Below are 15,986 nucleotides of genomic sequence, written 5' to 3' on the forward strand. Positions count from 1 at the left end.
ACGTAATGACGCCATAATCTCGCTGCTCTTAATATGCTTCAATAATGTTCCGACTTGGCCGGAACGTTATTGGCGTGAACAAGGAGAAACCCTTCATTCAATGACTGATAACAACAACACGGTATCACAAACTTTGCGTCCCATCTTGGGGTGCTTCAGAACGGTAACTTTAGCGACGTCGGTGCAAACAATGCATAACTGAGCACGATTATTCGATCTGTAAGTGTGCATAATATATAACACGCATAGCTTCACAGAGCAGGCACATGAGCGGTCGTGACATAATGCTTGAGATTCATAGAAGTGTGGTAGCTTGGGCTAGTTGGTATGACATGACGATAGTTAGAGCGCGAGAACAAAACGACGACACAGAGACAAGAAGGTATGACATGACGATAGTTATAGCGCGAGAACAAAACGACGACACAGAGACAAGAAGGTATGGCATGACGATAGTTACAGCGCGAGACAAGAAGGACCCGATGACACGAGTCTTCGTGTCCTTCTTGTCTCTGTGTCGTTGTTTTGTTCTCGCGCTATAACTGTCGTCAGGCTTGAGATTCGTCTTAAAAATTCTTCGCTGTGACGCAGGGAGGTTTTACGGTGGGCCGAACCTACATACTGGAGAGACGCTTTGCCGCGGCTGCTCTATACCTGACGTGCCTGGCGGCGAGTAAAGCTCACAGGACTCTCCGCTCCAGCGCAGCTTCGATGCTCGCTCGCGTCATGCAGCACGAATGACTCTGTGCCCACCGGCAGCAGGCGCGCGCGTGTATATAGCCATACCACAGAACACCTACCAGTTGGCCATACTCTCCCCGTAATGACGGCTGCCTTCCGGACAACGAGAGCCGTGACTCCTGGAGCGTGGACGCACGAGGAGAAGCGCGCACCCATCACAAACACACACGCACAGGCAGGCAGGGCGTGCGCAACTGTGTGCGGAGAAGATGGGAGAAAGAGTGGCTCCCTTTAATTCAATTATCCGGACGAGACGGACGCGAACGATTAAGCGAGTTAATGGGTTGGCGCAGTGCATGCTGTCCAATGCAGCGTGTGTGTCGCGTCCGAAAGAGCTCAGCGATGGTCCACGTTGGGGTTCCTGGGCTCTCTGAGCGTGATGCACGCCATATATGCACACGAAGAATTAAGCGTTACACTTAAGATAACGTATAAATAGCAGGTTAACCCATAACTATAATATATACAAATGCGTGACTTTGGTGTTCTAGTTATTTTTATCGGGTCTGAGAACATGGCAGAAGTATGCACACTTGTAGGTGAGTGTGTCGTTTGTCCTAATGTGCCGAGATATGCAAAACTGCCTGTCAAACTGTGATTGATTGATTGATTTGAGATTGAGAAGCCCGTGGTTATATTCCACGCAAGCTTGCTGATTTTATATTACTGGCACGTGTTTTAAATCGTTGTTGTACCATATTCTTTTTAATATTCAAGAATATTTGCCCCGCCATTGTGGTATAGTGGCTAAGGTACTCGGCTGCTGACCCGCAGGTCGCGGGATCAAATGCCGGCAGCGGCGGCTGCAGTTCCGATGGAGGCGAAAATGTTGTAGGCCCGTGTGCTCAGATTTGGGTGCACGTTAAAAAACCCCAGGTGGTCGAAATTTTCGGAGACCTCCACTACAGCGTCTCTCATAATCATATGGTGGCTTTGGGACGTTAAACCCCACAAATAAAAAATTCAAGAATATTTAGTATTCGTATAATGGGTGTGTAGCTGTATACGCGTATACACATGAAATAATGATGTGTTTCTTTTTCTTTTTTATCCGAATACAGGAGGTAGTTTCTTGTTCGAAAAGAGGTTGGTGTCGTTCTTTTGGCTGTTGGTGTTGGTGGCCAGTGGCATAGCCAGGTAGAAGCACACCAGGTCTCTGCCCCCCCCCCCCCCCCCCCGACGAAATCAAGGAGGTGTCCCTTTCCCCACCCGAAAAATTTCTCTGCCTCCACCCCTGGTGGGGGCCATATGCAAGTGCGTTAAATCCATAGTGATCGAGGCGCTATAACTTCTTGTGGAGGCTTGAGCTGCCGGCGTTCGGCTGTCAGCGCTTTAACGGTGGTAATGAAAACAAGTTTAGCATAAAGTGCACGTCCGAATTCCAGTGCCTGTTGACATTTCTGAGGGAGATATATGAATAATTTCACCAAGCATCGTCATTCAATAATTCGCAGCATATCATCGCTATGTGTGAGTGTATAGAAATGCACATCTTACCCACTTGGGTCAAAGGAACCTAAGTCACGTAGCTAATTGGGCTATAATTGCAACATACTCATCACAACCAGCGCACAAAAGAGCACAATATAACACATACACAAGAAAGTGCTGTCTAACAACTGAAAGTTTAATGTAATAAACGTATTATATATCTGCAAACACAAAGGTCTAAAAAATATTGACAGACTCCACCAAGCCCGTAATCAAGTGTGCTGTAGAAACAAAATCTCAGCATCTGTGGGAGCGATTATGACAGGACATGTAGGACACGTTTCTTCCATTAAACATTAAGTTAAACAGCGCTTGTGTCGTGCACTTTGTTGTGTTGTGTGGTGCTTTTTTGTGAGCTAATCTTGACGAGAATCAATGTCAAACCCCTCTGCTGACCCAACTGGCCGTAGGTCAGTGTGATTGGAAGAAGCAAGACCGAAACAATAGCCGAAGGTGAATATTCAGTTATATTAAGCACGAAAAAAAAAAAAATAAGACGATGAGACATAACTGCGGTCGTGTTTACAAATGCTTCAGCTTGTGAACTTCACGATGAATACGCGCAGCACCGCAGTTGACTGACAGTTTTCAATGCGAAGCATTTGGTAGCCAACTTCGGCAACCTTGAGCGTATTCACCTACCTACCTCTCCATCCATCCATCCATCCATCCATCCATCCATCCATCCATCCATCCATCCATCCATCCATCCATCCATCCATCCATCCATCCATCCATCCATCCATCCATCCATCCATCCATCCATCCATCCATCCATCCATCCATCCATCCATCCATCCATCCATCCATCCATCCATCCATCCATCCATCCATCCATCCATCCATCCATCCATCCATCCATCCATCCATCCATCCATCCATCCATCCATCCATCCATCCATCCATCCATCCATCCATCCATCCATCCATCCATCCATCCATCCATCCATCCATCCATCTATCTATCTATCTATCTATCTATCTATCTATCTATCTATCTATCTATCTATCTATCTATCTATCTATCTATCTATCTATCTATCTATCTATCTATCTATCTATCTATCTATCTATCTAGTTATCTAGCTAGCTAGCTAGCTAGCTAGCCGCAGCCGCTTATACGTTTGGGTGCTCTTGTGGTTACTCCGTTAACTTGGCGTGAACCAAAATCAGCATGGGAGGGTAAGATGGTTTGACGAATATGACGCGTTGGTCAAGACATGAATAATGTCACAATTTCGTCACGTACGTCGTCAAACACTTCCTACCAGACAGTGGCACATACCCACGGGCGGGTATCTGCCGCTGGTAGGGGGGGGGGGGGTGCCACAGGTGTTTGACACTCATAATATCTACCCAGGAACGACGAGAATACACATGGGAAATTTTTAAGTGCGAGCGTTAAGAAATACCCGACATCGGTAGCGTGGACCCGACGAATGCAAAGAATAAATGTCAGGGTCCCAACTGGAATCGAACTCAAGCATTATACGGGGCACTGAAGCATTTTACCACAGAGCTATGCCAGGTCTCATAACTACTTTTCAAATAGACTCTAATCTTCGTGAAACGTCAATAGCGGCTGCAGTGCTGCCTACCCAATTTTATAAACAATAGATATCTACTACTTTGATACGGCCGTCACATCGGGTTAACGTCAATTGTGGCTAGTTGCCATGCTCTTAAGTTGATTTATGAAACAGTGTCCAGGGCCAGCATCTTCGCCAGCATCAGCGCTTCATATCAGCGTCATATCAGGGTGTTGCTAATACACATGTTCCAGTTGGCATCGTAGCGCAAGTGCAAACAACTGGTTATCCAACCGTCTGCAACTCTTCAACATATGTCTGTGCGTGCAACATTTGTACATATATTTAGCGTCATTTCATGACGTGTCACTCAATAAAAAAAAAGCAACACGGTCACCTCCCCTCCACATGCTTCGCATAACGTCGATTCCCAGGTACGTGGTATACTTTTTTTTTCTTGAACTTTTTAGCGTGACGACGTTTTGAAAATGCTGCGTCGTCTCGTCGCGTTTAGTTTATACGTGTAGGTTAACTATTTACTGAGACTTTAGTCACGCGAGGTCCCCATTACTGCGCGTGTGCGACGTTATAGGGTCCTTGTATGGTATACATACTATGGCTGTCTTTATATGTCGATTTATTTTGCTGGAGGAAGGACGAAGATGCTTTATTGGCCCGCTTCTCGCACGCACAAAGAAACTGGCTCCGGCGCGTCATGCTCTAAACCACTTAGCTGGGCATAGATGGCGCCAGTTGAGGCCCGGCATACGTGCACGGGAGCATCCGCGGTCATGCATAATTTACGAGGCGGTTTCCCAAACACTCTGCTTCGCGCCATACACGAAGAGAGCTATGCACTCCGCTTTTACCCGCTTAATCGATGCCTGAAATCTCGTCGTCTCCACGGAACGCAGCCATACGTTACACGAGTATAAGGTGAACCACACGCGCTGCGCAACGTCGTACGAGAAATATCTGTCACGTGGTATGCTTTTCGGGAGCACGTGCATGCTTCACCATCGTTTCGACAGAGAGGTCACATCGGCGCACCAATTTTTATCAGCCGCAACGTGTCCGCCAGGCACGACGATCTTTTCCTTATGCTTCTTTGGTCACTATGAATGAGCGGGCAAATTACAAAAAAAAAAAAACTCTATCAAGAAAATGCTTTGCATACGGGGTAACCGAGAGCAGCATATAATTGCCACCCAAATAATCGGGGCACATCAGTATTTTTTTTTCCTGCCGAATTTGGTGGCTTCGAAACGAGGAAGCGTTTCCTTCTTTATTTCAGCTATGTGCGGAGCAACAGGGAGCGATTAAAAATGAGGTGTCACCTCCGATATGCGCATAAGCAATAGGCCTCGCGACATCAGGCTTGGCCTCATATAGAGCGCTCGCTGTGTAATTACGCGGGGCCTGACTGTGTGTTGCGTATATGAGGACGTGTGACAGACTGTGCTTAAGTTCACCTTTCACGACCAATACGGGTGAAGCACGCGATCTGAAAACCAATCTGCTATATTCAAGAGTCGCGTTGCGAAAACCGCGTTCCGGGCAAGCTATACAGTGTAATTAAAGAGCAATTAAAACGTCACGTGATCATGAAGATTAAGAAAAGCAAGATAAGAATCACACACTTAAACGTTTAACTTCGTAAGACCCCTGATCGCCACGGTTACACACACTCTTACAGGTCATTTACCTTTAAGCAATAACGCACTAAGGGCGATTAAGAGGTAATATCATGGAACCACTTACAAGTGCTTTGTATACAGATAGGTCCGTGTAATAAATTTTTATGATTGTTGATAAGGTGGTCGATATACTATTGTTTATCGCCTTTATTAAACTTGCATGTGGCCACGTTGACGGCACCTACCTTGTGATCGAGCGGGGGCAATACTTTTCTTTCGTTTTAGATCATGATGACAGTTTATGCCAGTGCGGACGTTTAGTTCAACGTTCAGGAAAAAACACGCCTTTGAGACCTCGAATACGGTTGTCTTTAACAGCCGCTTTTCATTTTCATAGATACTAGCTTTATAAAAGCTCGAACTTTCATATTGTGGTGCCAAAAATATCCAGCATATCCCAAGCATAATATTCCTACAAGTTTGCCATCTAAATGTCGCCTGTCGCCTTATTTCAAAACTGTTGCCTTATATCAAAACTTTCAGCTCTTCCATTGGACTGTTTCACTTTATCATGGCTCCGGAATTTTCTTTCTGATCGTTACCAGTTCACCATTGCAAATACCTTCTCGTCCTCCTTAACTGAAGTATCTTCTGGTGTACCACAGGGAAGCGTCCTCGGTCCTTTGCTCTTTCTCCTCTTTATTACCGATCTCCCACATAACGTGTCCTCCAATATAAGAATACTTGCTGACGACTGCATTGTCTATCGCACAATAGTTAATGCAGACGACCATCTGGTTCTTCAGCATGATCTCGAACAAATTAGTAACTGGAGCAGTAAATGGCTAATGTCATTGAACTACATCAAAATGTAAACTAATGTCATTTACTCGGAAGCCTACAACTTCCCTACATTCATACAATATCAATAAAGACATTGTTGCAATAGCTACACAATATAAGTATCTGGGCGTTATATTCACTACAAATCTTTCTTGGTCAGAACACATCAACTCCGTTTCAGCCAAAGCCTTTGGCTTGCGCGCGACGAAACTTAAGAAATGCTCCTTCGAATGTTCGCAAATTAGCATACCTCGCCCTCGTTCACCCTCAACTCGAGTACGCTTCCCCTATTTAGTCCCCTCACCAAAAATACCTTACTGACATGTTGGAACGAATTCAGAGCAGGGCAAGCCGCTTCATTTCTAACGATTACAGCTATCAATCTATGGCGTCACACAAATCAAACTTAACCTTTCACTGCAATCATTGAGTACTCGACGTGACATCGCCTTGCTGACACTGTTTCGCAAATTCATTCATTCATCTCGAACAACACTAGCATGCTTGAAAAGACCCTAATTCACGTCACACAGGCTTCATAATCACTTTAGCTATACCCACATTTACGGATCAACACGTTCATTCAACTGCTCTGCGCTTCCACGTGCAGTCCGATGTTGGAAGTCCCTGCCGGATAGCATCGCATGTCTGACAAACATTAATGCTTTTCGTGACGCATTGACCAGTTACTACTACGGAAGTCCACTTTTCTGTACTGCCCCCCCCCCCCCTTACACAATTCCTCAACGAAGGCCTGTAAGATATTTTTAAATAAATAAATAAATAAATAAATAAATAAATAGGGCTGGATTTAACTCTAATATTACAGCAGCCCGTAACAGGGTTAAGGAGAAAAGAATCAATTCTTCTCTCATAATCTCTCGTCCTGTGGACGGGAGGTCATTGGGCGCTCTTGCGTCGACGCGATATAGCCATCATGAGGACTTCAGACAGACGACCAGATTTCGTAGCTATCCGTCGCATATTTAGCGTTTCAAATGCGCACGACAACGCCTCATCACGTTAAACAGGGAGTTCAGGCTCCCCTTTTTCAAAAGGGAACTTGTACACGTTTTCCGCTACCTCCTTCAAAACATGCCCAACCTTCCCGTCTTCGGGCATCTTCGCATTCACAATGCTGCGCAGCTTCAAACTTCTTTAATGTATTGTCTGCTCCACTCGCTCCTTCTTTGCACCGGAATCGCCGAAGCACTTCTTCACTTCCGCAACAAAACACTAATATGTGAACATGTGCTTCGGCCACTCGTATAGACGTTTTTTTTTCCTGAGGTTCTACCAAAGTTTGGCGGTACCCTGCAGTATATAAGGCAAAGAACCCGTTGATGTCGCCCTCGAAGCACCAGAGCTCTAGTCACGGCACATCTCGATCGGCGACGATAGGAGTCCAAAGAGGTGGATGCTGCGGCGAAGACTGTGCAGTAGCGCTTCCGCAGAGTTCGTCTACCCTTCGCCAAACTATGACGAGCACAAAAGAGGTTTAAGAATGTACTTAATTCGTACCGGGACGAAAAGATCGTTGTGATTGGAGGAGCAGCATCGTCGTCCTGTTCTTTCCCGCTCTCTGCAGGTTATACCCCGGCAGTGACATTTCGTACCTGGCTCCGTAAATGTTTATAAATATTCAGCTAAACACTAAGAATAACGATGACGGATGAGACGATAAGCGTGATAACAAGTTCTCGTCGCCTTCGCGTCGGCGTGTTCTGCGCGCTTGTAACGCACGCAGAATATTGAATTACCGTTTTGTCTTCAAAGGTCACGAGAGGGGCGTTTAAGTAAAAATATTCTATTATGTATAAGGCATACACCACTCTGAATAATCAGAGTTACGTATGTCTGAACTAGACGACATAGACTGACTGACGGGTGGTAGCTGCATGTTTGAATTCCTGACGAACAATAAAGAAGAGGTTGAGAGGTTGCATGTATAGGCGCGAGAGTCGCTTATTAAATGCGAAAACGTTCGAAGCCCAGCATATACACTGTCTGGTAGAAGGACCTCTGGCGGGTAACACAAGCTTGTATACTCTGATGTGAAGTCGTTGGGCAGAGAACGCCGCTGTAGTGGCTATATCCAACGTTTAGACGAGTGGACTTGTCAAGTCAGCAAAAAAGATAACTCATCTTGCTGAAATTTATGCTCCAATTAACTACGTTCCTCGTCCAACTATGTCTCATTAATTCAAGCCTTCGTGTTCTCTATAGAACCTCTGTCTTCTTTTTTAGGATGTTATACCAAGAATAGGCTATACCCTGCTGAACACAGTCTCAACCAGGGGCAGTGAACTTCACCAGGTGCCACTGATATTTTGGGTTGTCCACTGGCCTCGATTTGCCTCAGACAGACAAGTACTTGCAGACGCAATGCCGTGACTGGATGATCACCTTCTTTCTGTGCAGGTGCAATTACAGCAACGTCCACATCCCTCGACAGCCCACGAGGCAGTGAAAGCCCTGCTGTGCTTCCTGAGAAAGACGGGCTTGTGTGAACGCCTCTGACATGCGGTGGAGTTCTACACGCTGCAGTCAAATTACTGCCAGTCTCTCCTTTTTCCCTATCTTCCCTCTTTTTCATCTTTCTTGTCACCTTCCTTAATCCCCCAATGTGGGGTAGCCAACCGGATGTCTTTCTGGTCAACCTCCCTGCCTTCTCCCTTTTGTTGCTTCCTTCATCCTTCCTCCTGTGTGAGCTATGAGTACATGCTTCCGTTGCTCCTGGAATTTCTCTGCGTCACCAAGCCAAGAGATTTATCATTTCTGCACATAACAAGGTCCATACGCCTCTTGTACTTTGGATCACAACCAGGTTATGCGTTGGTGCTTCGATACCTGAGGAAAAGCTGCTGGTGAGGATCAGGTAACATCAGATCTGCTGAAAGATGGAGGACAGATTGTGTTAGAAAAACTAGCCACCCTGTTTACGAGGTGTCTCCTGACGGGAAGAGTACCAGAGTCTTGGAAGAACGCTAAGATCATCTTAATATATAAGAAAGGAGATGACAAGGACTTGAAGAATTACAGGCCGATCAGCTTGCTCTCTGTAGTATACAAGCTATTTACAAAGGCAATTGCTAACAGAGTAAAGAAAACATTAGAATTCAATCAACCAAAGGAACAAGCAGGATTTCGAACAGGCTACTCAACAATTGACCACATTGATTGATTGATTTGTGGGGTTTAACGTCCCAAAACCACCATTTGATTATGAGAGACGCCGTAGTGGAGGGCTCCGGAAATTTTGACCAACAATTGACCACATTCATACTATCAATCAGGTAATAGAGAAATGCTCGGAATATAACCAACCACTGTACATAGCCTTCATAGATTACGAGAAGGCGTTTGATTCAGTAGAAATACCAGCTGTCATGCAGACACTGCGGAATCAGGGCGTAGATGAAGTATATATAAACATTCTGGAAGAAATCTACAGGGGATCAACTGCTACCATAGTGCTTCATAAAGAAAGCAACAGAATACCAATCAAGAAGGGTGTAAGGCAAGGGGACACAATCTCCTCAATGCTATTTACCGCGTGCTTACAGGAGGTTATCAGAAGCCTAGAATGGGAACAGTTGGGGGATAAGAGTTAATGGAGAGTACCTTAGTAACCTGCGCTTCGCCGATAACATTGCATTGCTGAGTAACTCAGGGGACGAATTGAAACTCATGATTACGGTCTTAGACAAGGAGAGCAGAAAAGTGGGTCTTAAAATTGATCTGCAGAAAACGAAAGTAATGTACAACAACCTCGGTAATAAGCAGCGCTTCGAGATAGGTAATAGTGCACTTCAAGTTGTAAATGACTGTCTACTTAGGGCAGGTAATAACCACAGAGCCGAACCATGAGATTGAAGTAACTAAAAGAATAAGAATGGGGTGGAGCACATTCGGCAAGCACTCTCAAATTATGACAGGTAGATTGCCACAATCCCTCAAGAGGAAGGTATATAACAGCTGTATCTTATACCGGTACTTAGCTACGGAGCAGAAACCTGGAGGCTTACAAAGAGGGTTCAGCTTAAATTGAGGACGACGCAGCGAGCAATGGAAAGAAAAATGGTAGGTGTAACCTTAAGAGACAAGAAGAGAGCAGAGTGGATTAGGGAACAAACGGGGGTTAAGGATATCATAGCTGAAATCAAGAAGAAATGGACATGGGCCGGGCATGTAGCGCGTAGACAGGATAACCGCTGGTCGTTAAGGGTAACTAACTGGATTTCCAGAGAAGGAAAGCGGGTTAGGGGGAGACAGAAGATGAGGTGGGCAGATGAGATTAAGAAGTTTGCAGGTATAAATTGGCAGCAGCAAGCACAGGACCCGGTTAACTGGCAAAACATGGGAGAGACCTTTGTCCTGCAGTGGACTTAGTCAGGCTGATGATGATGATAATGATACCTTACTTACATGTAGTACATCATTTATAGGTTGCCGCGCCCACTATTTCAGTTTTAATCTGTCGATAAAACCTCAAGGATACCCTTCAACTTTCATGCTATGCATTCAGTGAGCCGGAATCACCCTACAGCGCGCGATCGTTGCGATCTCCTCGATTCGCTTACGTAAGACCATTCGTCAACTTTTGACTCGATGCCTTATCAAATCTACCGAACACCAACCGGTGCATGCTATACTATATATATATATACACCGTCCGTTTGGAAGTGGGCGGTTTGTTGCGGCCCCCTTTATACCGAGGAGCACCCATGTGGCTGTAGCGGCGGTCTGCGAGTGTCCATATATAGATTTAAATGCCGAACCCATTGCACAAGCGAGAAGGCATGGCAGGCGCTGCCTCGGAAGGCGTGTCAAGGGGGCCGCACTCATTAGTATGAGAGAGAACACAAACGGGAGGAGGGACGCACGCTTTCGTTAACTCACAGCGGCACCCGTACAGACGTGTACATGTACGCTCGCCTTCAGGAGGCCTCCGATAAGAAAAGATCAAAGCCACATACACCAAGACGGAAAAGAAGAGATGAGTGTGTTGGCTCCGTACGCTCGGGTATGCAGCTGGCAGAAGAGGCGAGGGAAAGAAGAAAAGCACGTCGTCATCGATGCTTGTGGCGAAATCAGCAAGAACTCCCTGTTATGCACTCGTGGCAATGGGCGCGACGCCTTTGAAAGCGGATCTGCCGCCCGCTGGCGCTGCGGACGTTTCTGCGGTCTGCTCCGAGAAAGAGAAGAACTGCACGGAGGCGTACGTAGCCGCCAGGAGAAAAAAATAAGCAAGAGATGGGTAGAATGCGTGTGGTATATATACGAGCGCGCTACAGCACCCGAGTATGCGCCGACAGGGTACGTGGCGCTATGCCCCGGACAGGGATTAATTGCCGGCACTGCATCTACCGGCCCGCCAAGTTCCCCGGGTTCGTCATGCCACGAGCGGTTAGCGTTCCGGAGCGGAGGTCACGTGCTAAGGCAGGTCGGTCGGTCCTTCCAGTAGATCTCGCCGCATGCAGCTGGTTCTTGTCCGGATCTCCCTCTCGATTATTTTTCGTTGTTGTTGTACCTGTTAGACCCCGTTGCCAGAATCAACACGCATGTATACGTATACCCGCGCTCTCAGATGTGTGAGGTCCCGGTGCAGACAAACCTCTCTGTGTGGGCGGCTTGGTGGACGAGGACGGATGTACTTGCCCCGTAGTCGGTGGGAATGAGACTCGTTAATGATAATTAGCCTTCCTTGGAGGCCCCCCATCTTCCTTCCCTCATTAGAGACGGATGGTGTTTTTGCGTGTGCATGCATGGTATATACGCGTTAACGAAACCGAAATGTTACTTGCCGTAGGGTTGTCGTCCGCGAGAGCGTTTTCATAGCAGTCTGGTGCCGCGAAATAAGTCAGATCGGTGGAACCCGTTGTCCGGAGTGTGTACGTACCAGAGTGTACACATGCAGTTGCTGAATTACACGCAAGAATTGCTTGTTAGTTTTGAGTCATTTAGTGTTCGCAGTGACAATGAACGACAAACATGATCCAAGCAAGTTCTCGCTCTCCTGGTGCGGTCTTTTCGAGGGCCCATGAAGCTTTGTAAAAGCTTTACAGTTCATGATAGAAAAATATGTATATCATGTGCGAACAAGTACAAACTTTGATTAGGACGAGAAAAGGTGTCTTCATAAAGCATACAGTCAGCAATACAACTTCTGCAAATAAAGGTAGAGAGAGAGAAAAAAATAATGTGTGTTAACTTTTGAAGGTGTCACCATATTTCATGAAGGTAGATAGTCTATTGTTACGTTGCACAACGAATAAAAGACCAAGTATTAGAAGACAAAGAACTGCCCGAACACCAGCGCAATCTCTCAAGTGAGTTTATTGGACGGACGCATGATGCTTTTATACAATCGCGTTTCATGGTTACAAAAAAGTTTACAAAAGATGACTTACAAAAAATTTTGAACAGTAAAACACCGATAACCATGTACTAATGCCGAGCAAACTGCACCTATGACACATCATGCATTGCGGATTCAGATACATCATTTCCTTTTGCGTTAGACCCAAAGAAGCCGTACTGACGCAATTATCTTCCAGGTGAATTATTTCGGACGCCTAAATGATTTCGCGCGTCATCTGATTATTGGGCCTAGCGACCAGCCTATAGTTTAACATAACTTCTGCTGGCATCCGTTATCTTCACTATGCAAGTCATCTAGCCGACAATGCGGACAGTCTAGATTGGCTGAATGGCTCATATTGATGGCCACTTGATTACTTTCCTTTATTGATTTTTCGGAATGCAGCTCTTATAGGCGCCCGTTTTTGTTTTGAACGGTCGCCGCTATCACCGCTGCCGTTGCCGTCGATGGCGTAACCGATAGACATGAAAAAATAGAATGAAAAAAAAACATCCAGGATCAAAAGCGATTTCAACCCGGACCCTCTACGCGAAAGTAGAGTAATCTACCGCAGAACCACGACGGTGCTTGAAAATCATTTGCAAATAGACCGTATGTGTTGTGTCAGGCAAGGAGTCCCGTTCACCCAATGTAATATATAGCATGGCAGAAAAGCGAACAAACAACCAGTAGCTACACAATGCCAATTGCGTAATGAATGTCCGGCTTATTGCTTCCCACTCACTGAAAAGTGATCAGCCATACTTCTGGATCGTCATCAGCCACACGAAGCATCAAGAAACTGCAAATAATACAGATGTGTAACGAGCAGCTCGCTTATACGCGCGAAGACAAATAATAGCTATAGTAAATGCTGTCCTACTTCCCAGAAATTATGATTTATGGCATAGCCGATTGCTTATACGGAAAGCCAACTTGAACTTCATGCATGGTCGGTCTCGCCCCAGCGTGAAGCTGCGCAGAATTCTTATTAGGCGGTATATCGTATAATTGTCGGTCAACATTTCAACTTGCGAAAGCTGCTCGTGCAGTTAGATACGAGACGTGTCTCTGTGTATACAGCAATGGAAGGATTCCGGCAAAATTTTACGATATGTGGGGTTTAACGTCCCAAAAATACCATTACGATTATGAAAGACGCCGTATTAGAAGTCTCCGGAAATTTCGACCACCTGGGCTTCTTTAACGTGCGCCCAAATCTGAGCACACGGGCCTACAGCATTTTCGCCTCCATCGTAAATGCATGCATGACGACGCTGCCGGGATTCGATCCCGCAACCTGCGGGTCGGCAGCCGAAAATACTTAGCCACTAGACGACCGCGGTGAGGCACAAATATGACTGGTATGAAAGTGAACCACACTGATGACTTTGCTTCTGAAGACGTACCGCAGAGAGTGCATGAATAAGTAACATTAGCCATGAATCTCCCGAAACTGATCCTACGAGGTTTATTTGCTTTCTTCCACATTTGATCTCTGCCTTTTTTATTTTTGCCATCGTTCAATCTATAGTATATATGCATGAAACATAATGCAACGTTGCGCTGAAAAAAACATGGACAGAAAATAGATATACACCGAACGGATATGGAAGTGTACACCAACTAGCCCAAACGGAGGCACTGTATAAACACATGCGCTGCAGGCAAAAAAAAAAAACACTTCGCTTCGAACAATATCCATCCACGAGGAGGACTAAGGTGTGGGTACCCTCTTACCCATTATATATTGATTTGAGAAGTTTTAGTTTACGAAATGTCGTCGTTAAACTGCTGCATCGCATGGAGGAACACACACAAACAAAGAATAAATGAACAGAGGTTCTTATGGCCAGCCTTTACGGCATCCCATGAATATTCAGGCGTTGGAGAGAATTCCGGCCGTGGAGCATGTGGCAAGAGAGATTTCAGTGAAGTAGCTATGCACCCCCAAGCAAGGCAATCTAAAGCACACAAAAGCACGACGGCAACGATTAAAAGAACACAGCGAAGCATAAAATGAAGATAACGTACATGCGCGGCGCGCCGTATCAGGCTCGAGTTTCACACACTATATATATATATGCGCGAGCTGGTATACAGATGGGCGCATTTGTCTGAGCCGCTCACGGCGAGCAAGAGGAACCTGTATACCTGAAGCAATACGATGAAACTGCGAGAAGGCTAATGGGAGCAAAGGCGAGCGGCGTTGGCAACAAACATAAACAACGCTTAGGGAAGCAACGAAAAAAGGATGGATGCTCGGGCAGTAGAATGCGAGGGTGCAATAATTAAAAATAAACGTCGCAAAAGTGGGCGGGACCACGAGACGCGCCAAGAATGCCAATAAATCGGCACTCTATCGCCCCGGTCGCAGCAGCAATTAGCCCGCTACGAGCTCCATCCACCACCGCTCGAGGGGTGCGCAGGGTAGAACACGCAGTATACTGATCCGGAATTTTTTTTTTTTTCAGAACACGAAGGCAGGAAGAAGGAAAGGGGGAGGGGCGCTAAGTTGCTCGTTTCGCGCCGTGCCTTGGGCAGTGCAATAAAGAAATGCGATCTACGGCATCAGGCAGGGTGGCTCCATCTCTCTTGACCGTCTTTTTTTTAGTTTTCTTCTTTGGGCTCGAGACTCCGCCCGCAGGTCTGGTACGCATATTTGTTCCTAACGAAGATGGAGAACAGCGTTCACTTTCCAGGAAGAAAAGGGAACATTGTTTTTCGTGCGTCTCCCCACCAAGCGTCGTCCTGTGAGTCATGAGGGAGGCGGAGTGTGTACACATACCACACTGGTGTGCGCTGCACTAAGAGCTGCAGGTGCACGGCCGTAGAATGGTGTTGTACATATACTTTCTCGGTGATTTTATGATTGATAAATGCAGTTTTCTAGGTATTGGGCGCATACCAGGGCCAGGGAACCAGTTCATATTTGCTGGAAGAAGCGACAATGTGTATCGCTTTCGGCAAGCTGTATACTAACGCACGTACACATCTTCGCACGTGCATGTGAGCGCGCGCGCACACACACACACACACACACACACACACACGCACGCACGCACGCACGCACGCAGACACAGGAACGCACGTGCACTTAGTATTGTTTTCAAATTTTCAATAACCATATATTCGTGCTGGCATTACATTTTAGTATAGATGGAATGCATGCCGGGAACTTAAAATTTCTCGACGTCAACAAAACAACAGCTTTCTCTGGTTCGCGTAGATTCTTTCGGTCACATAGAATGCGTGCAAAGTTGGATAAGGTTCATTCATGAATAACACACCGTCCTGTATGTCATTACGTTTGTTGCACCGTATAGCTCGCCGAGAAAACTGTGCCATTCAATCAGTTCTGACGGATGAGAATTTCACGTC

This window comes from Rhipicephalus microplus, chromosome 1 (assembly GCF_043290135.1).
Source record: "Rhipicephalus microplus isolate Deutch F79 chromosome 1, USDA_Rmic, whole genome shotgun sequence".
Taxonomy (NCBI): Eukaryota; Metazoa; Arthropoda; class Arachnida; order Ixodida; family Ixodidae; genus Rhipicephalus; species Rhipicephalus microplus.